Source organism: Myotis lucifugus, unplaced genomic scaffold, assembly GCF_000147115.1.
Source record: "Myotis lucifugus unplaced genomic scaffold, Myoluc2.0 scaffold_105, whole genome shotgun sequence".
NCBI lineage: Eukaryota > Metazoa > Chordata > Mammalia > Chiroptera > Vespertilionidae > Myotis > Myotis lucifugus.
In genome coordinates this window covers 2,097,946-2,104,040 of record NW_005871153.1, presented here as the reverse complement: position 1 = coordinate 2,104,040, position 6,095 = coordinate 2,097,946, and positions in this window count along the sequence as shown.

The window sequence follows — 6,095 nt, the reverse complement described above, 5'->3', positions numbered from 1 at the left end:
TGTTTTCATTTACATTTCATGTTCTTTTTGTTTTTCAAGTGTTTATAGGTTAAGCGGTACATTAGACATGCATTGTATATAAGAAAAGTTAAAACGGAATCACTTGGGGGTCTGAATGGATTAATTCAATTTATATTATTTCTAATGGGAAAATGCTCCAGTTTTTGAACAGCCTCTGGAACGAATTAAGTTTAAAATCTTAGGTTCCACTGTATTTCCTAGAAATTTTTCCGAGTTTCTGGATGATCCCCGTTCTCCAATAGGTAGATGTTCTCCATTTATATATTTCTGTGGTCTATTCAGGAAGCATCGTGGAGGGAGGAGAGTAAAAGGTGTGAGCTCAGGTGACCATTTGGAAATGGCCCCGCTCTGCATACAGAGTCCTGACTGAGCGGGGCCAGGGTGGCAGCTGCATTCGAAGGCTCAGTTCTGATTCCACCAGCACCCCCACCGTCTGCCTTTCCTTCTCGTCTGGACTGTTTACAGACAGCAGCGGGTGTCAGAGGACTCGGCATCTCCTCGTGATGGTAGCTGCTCCCATCCCTGACAGCCCCCTCTCCTGATGACTGATGGGAGTCTGGAGTTTCCGTTCAGGCGTTCACTGCGTTCCCTCTCAGTGTCTGCACTGAAGGGCTTCTTTAAGGCCCAGTGCTGCCTCTCCAGAGAAGTCCCCTGTGGGAAAGGCAGTTACCAAGGAAGACGGCCAGAGGAAACGGAAGGGATGTGGCCCTCGGGCTCCTCTGAAGGAGCTGGATTAGGAAGAGGAAGATCTAATAAAGTCATAGGGATCAATTAGATGTCTTCAAAGTCTTGGTGACCTGGGGCTGAGAGTCCTTGGGAGTGAACTTCTGGGTGTCAAGTGGCCACCTAGTGGACTTAGGAGGTCAGTGGACATCCATCAACACACATCAGGAGTCTTAAATTATGCCGGCCCTGTGTTTCTGACTGGATAATTTGCTTTCCTCCCTGGTTGCATAACTGAGACATTTCTGACTGGATAATTGTAGGACGGGGCTTGAAGCCTGGCATTCCTCACAAGTTCTTGGGCAGCGCTGATGCTGCTGGTACAGGGACCACTCAACACCTGCACTGTCAGTCATTTTCCTCTGCAATGAGATGGTCCTCGGGTCTGCCTCCGTGCTGAGTCACCTAGCCCTGCCCTTCCAAGTGTGAACTGCCACAGCGGGACTGGCACTGCCTGTTCTGTTATTGAAGCTCACCCACGGCCCCATCTAGGTAATGTGAGATCAGAGGGGCGTTGAGAATCACGTGGTCCTTGTGCATTTAAAACACCCCCATCAGAGACTATTTTAGCAGATTTGGTGTGTGGCCTGGAAACTTGCATTTCTCCCAGGAGCCCAGGAGGTAGTGATGTTTCTGGCGAATAGCCCAGTGTTGTAGACCTTATGTAAGCAAAGATCAGACAGTCCAGGAGTCACAACTTTGGAACACAAATTGATTCGGACAAAGAGCAGCTGCCTGAGGCCTGTGAAGGTGCTGTTCTAGAAGTGTTTTGGAGGCATTAGATACTTCAGCCCCTTCTCAGTCGAGGAATGTTTACACAGCATGAGCTCTGAGCATTAGATGCCTGGTCCTACCGAGGAAAGTGCGAACTATCCCCCCAGGGTGCCCAGAAGCCTGTGAAACTAGTGGGTGGAGAACTCTCCTGGCATCTTTAGTCCTCCAGGCATTTAGGTAGATGTTCTCCATTTATATATTTCTGTGGTCTATTCAGGAAGCATCGTGGAGGGAGGAGAGTAAAAGGTGTGAGCTCAGGTGACCATTTGGAAATGGCCCCGCTCTGCATTCAGAGCCTAAGCCAGTCAGTCTGTAGAGCTGGGAACCCTAAGAAACCAGACAGGGCGCCCTTTACTTTAAACTACAGAAGCACAGAGCCGGAATAGTAGAGGGATCTGCTCAGCCAGCCTGTGGCCACCAGGCCTGCAGTCCCAGTACCAGCTCTCACCCTCAGGGGAGATGGGTGGCCCCTGGGGGCCTCTGAAGTCTCTGAGAAAAGGCACTAGTGAGGCCACAGGCGGCAGCCTGAGGACACCTGGAGTGTTCTTTCAACTCCCCTTCACCTGCCTCCCCTGAACAAAATGGTTCCAGTCAAGCAAGGCCTGGAAGCACTGATCACAGGTCTGCCTTGGTCTCCTGAGAAGGGGCAGGTGAGGGTACTGTCTCCTTTAAGGCAGGTGGGAGCAAGGGGCAATAGAGGGGAGGCTCGTGTGTGTGTGTGTGTGTGTGTGTGTGTTTATGCACCTCAGGGCCACCCAGATCCTCCTGGCTTGAGAGGAGCTGGACTTTCTGACAAGTAGCCCGTCTTCAGTCTCCTGTAAACCAGGGGTTTGCTGCTTCTCAAGGTGGACAGAGCTAAGTGCAGGCAAAGGAAAGAAAGTACCTGAGGAAATGCAACCAGGGAGGAAAGCAAAGAAAACCACCTGCAACAGGTGTGGGCTCCCGAGAGAGCAGGGATCTCACTGGTGTTCGTGGCGTGTTCTCTGCACTTGGAACAGCCCAGCGAATGTTTCTGATCCAACGCCAGCATGAGGCTTCTGGAGAAAATGAGCAGCCACGGGAAAACACGCTTCAAAGACCAAAATGACAACAAGAAGGCACAACTTTTTGTGGGAGCTAAAAGAAAATTTTAGTTTTGAGTTTCAAAATTTGATGGAAAAATTGGAAGATAGTATAACATTGTAAACTACATTGTGGGCTGGAAGGTCAAGTGGAAGGAATCATCGAAACTCAAAATGATGGGACAAAAATGGAAATAGTGAGGGCGTAGATGAGAGGTTTAGAGGAGAAGGCGTAATGGGAGGAGAGCAAGCAATTATAGAAAAAAAATTGAGGAAATTTTCCAGTTTGAAAAAATTCTTAAGACTGCATATTAAAAGGGGCCACTAAGTTCTAGGCAGGAGCTACAAAGGCATACACCCAGGCACACTCTATAAAAACTATTGAACCTCAAGGATAACAATTTTACAACTATCTAGAGCAGTGGTCGGCAAACTCATTAGTCAACAGAGCCAAGTATCAGCAGTACAACGATTGAAATTTCTTTTGAGAGCCAAATTTTTTAAACTTAAACTATATAGGTAGGTGCATTGTTATTAACTTAATTAGGGTACTCCTAAGGCTTAGGAAGAGCCACGCTCAAGGGGCCAAAGAGCCGCATGTGGCTCGCGAGCCACAGTTTGCCGACCACGGATCTAGAGGAATGAATTACTTGCAAGCTAAAAGAGATCAGACTAGTGCACTAGTAACTAGTCACTGTTATCTGTAATGCTGGAAGCTTGGAGTCAGTGACAGCCACAGGCCCTCAGAAGAAAGGATTGTCATAACCAGTTACCCTGAATCCAGCCAGATGATCCCCTCTCAGGTTGTAGCCTGTAGGGAGTGTTCACAGCTCCCTGTAACCTGTTCACAGGGCTTGGATTTACATCCACACTGGTGAGTGTGATACAACGAGTTTCTCCTTTAGGTGGAGGCGGGGCGTGCAGAGGTAGATTCCCCTATCCAGCCAATAGAAATGGGACCCATCAGCAGCCGGAGCAACCATATCCTGGCATCTTAGGAAACTGACATGGGAGCTCCTTAGAGAAAATCTAACCTGATCATCCATCCCATCTCACAGATGAAGAAATTGAGGCCCATTGAAAAATGACTTGCACAAGGTGGCAGAAGAACTAATTACAAGCAGAGGAAGGACTGGAATCCCTGTCTCTTGACTCCAATTTGGTATTTTTATTACACTTTCCCCCCCTTTCTTTATAGGCAGATATGTTCAACTTTTTTACCCCTTTATGTCTATGTGCAGATACATAACTATACATATATTCTTACACCATGTAATCAAAAAGCACTTACTAAACACGTGAAGCAAACCAGACACACCTTGTCCTGATCATTATGGAACTTAGTTTATAAACTAAGCTTTCAAAGGACTTCCATCCTATCAGAAGAGACATCAGCCAGCCTTCTCTTCCTACAGATCACGAACGACATGTCCGTCCATTCCTACCAGATTCGGTAGGAAGTGCCAAAACTGACGTAGCAACTCTATTGTATAAACTCTCCATTCTCCCCGCTCGCTAAATCCCTGCACTTTGCCAGGTGACCCAGCAGTTCCATTCAAGGTGAAGACTATTTCCACACCTCACTGACGCTGAGCTTGGTCATGTAGCCTGCCTCGGCCAGTGGAATGTGGGTAGAGGTGATGGCACCGTTTCTGAGCCCAGGCTCATATGCTTCTGCTCACCCCTTGTCCACGCCTGCCATTACCACGAGAAAACATGCCCTGGTTAGCCCACAGGTCCTGGGAGAATAAAAGAAAGCAGAGCAGCGCCCACACCAACCTTGCAGCCTGAGTGATGCACAAGGGCCTGGCTGGTCTGTACGCCTGTGAGCATGATAACTGCCCATTGTGTGCGCCATGGAATCGGGGTGGCTCATTAAGCAGGAGTAGCAAACGAGTGCATCTAACGATGTGCCGGCTCTTCCAGATCCAGCAAAAACTATCCCAAGACCAACCTCCCTCCCTTCAGCCTTCTAAGTCATTGAACCTGATGATGGGCAACCCCGGGGATCTGCAGGTGGGTATGCCATGTCATCAGCGCTGGGGCACACGACTGGCCCACCAAGCGTGGGCTAAGAGGGCCACTAAAGCAATGATACCAAGGAATCTGATTTTTTTTTTAAGCATTGAGGGCTGGGGAGGAGGGAGGGGGAAAATCAGGACTCTTTGGGGTTTTTTACATTTATTGTGCAGTTAATGCTATTTTAGTAAATGCTGTTTTTATTTTGGATTACTGGATGTAAAATGCCTTTTTTTTTTTTTTTTAGATTCTAGGGCCTTTAAAGGTTATAATCTGGCCTTGGATGAATTATCAAGGTCCCCCCCCCCCCGCCCACACACACACACACACTTCATTTTCTCCATAGCCTCCAAGTCCATGCTAGGCCTTTGTGCCACCGGAAAGGGAGGCCACGATGGAAACACAAAGAGAAACAAAACAATTAGAACGTTTTTTAACTTTTAAAGTTCAAGGTCTTGGTGTAAGTACTGCTTTGGAAGAACCGTTGCCTCTCTCCTTCCCACTGAGGCGGAGGAAGGAGTGTCCCTCTGGTCTGGGGAGCACAGGAGCCGAGGGGTGGTCCCGTCAGATCTGGGCAAGACAAACCCAGGAGGGGGCGGAGGGAAATCGCCGCCCAGACAGAGAGGAGCTCTGGGCCTCACTTTTCTAGGAGGCACCCAGGAAGGCGATGAGCATCCAGAAACCCACCCAGCACCCAGCACGGCAGTGGACTTGGGGGCTGTGTGGTCTGGGCAGACCCCGAGGTGGCTGAGCTCCTGTGGCTCCTGGGTGACATGACAGAGGCCGAACGTCCCTGAAAAGGGCCTGGGAGGGGCTGGGAAGCATCTGGTGGGCCCGACGGAGAGGATAGCCACCATGAAAGGACATCTGGGTGGAGGGAGGTTCTGCTGGGGACAGCGATGTCCTGGCAGGTGTCAGTGTGCACACACTTGGCCCTGTGAGCCTGCGACCTCCAATGTCATAACACAGCAGTGCCCCCTGCACTGAACCCCTCGCCAGAGTGGGGGCTGGGAGGATCCAGAAATGACTGTGTTTAACAAGACACACTGTCCCTATGCGCCTAGCAACTTTGTTTTCTCCCTCACTCGAATAGACACTTGAAGTCAAGATTATGTTGAGTTAAAAAACAAAGAACACACATCATGCTTTTTGCACACGTGAATGGGTGGCTTAAAGACCTGTTCACCTCGTGGCATTTGCTCGGGAAAACAGCCGAGTCCTGTGTCCTTCTGTCCCTTGTCCTTCCTTCTTGCCCTCACCTCTGCCCCCTTACTGACTTTCCCAAGGCCTTGGGCTACATCGCCTCTTCCTCATTTTTGTCTTCTCTCTCCCCGCTTTCTTAATAACATCTTTTCAAACAAATATGTTTTTATTGCTTTTTAGAGAGAGAAGGGAGAGGGAGAGAGAGAAACATTGATGAGAAAACCACTGATTGGCTGCCTCCCGCACACCCCCTAATGGAGATTTAGCGTGTGCCCTGACCTGGAATCGAACCGT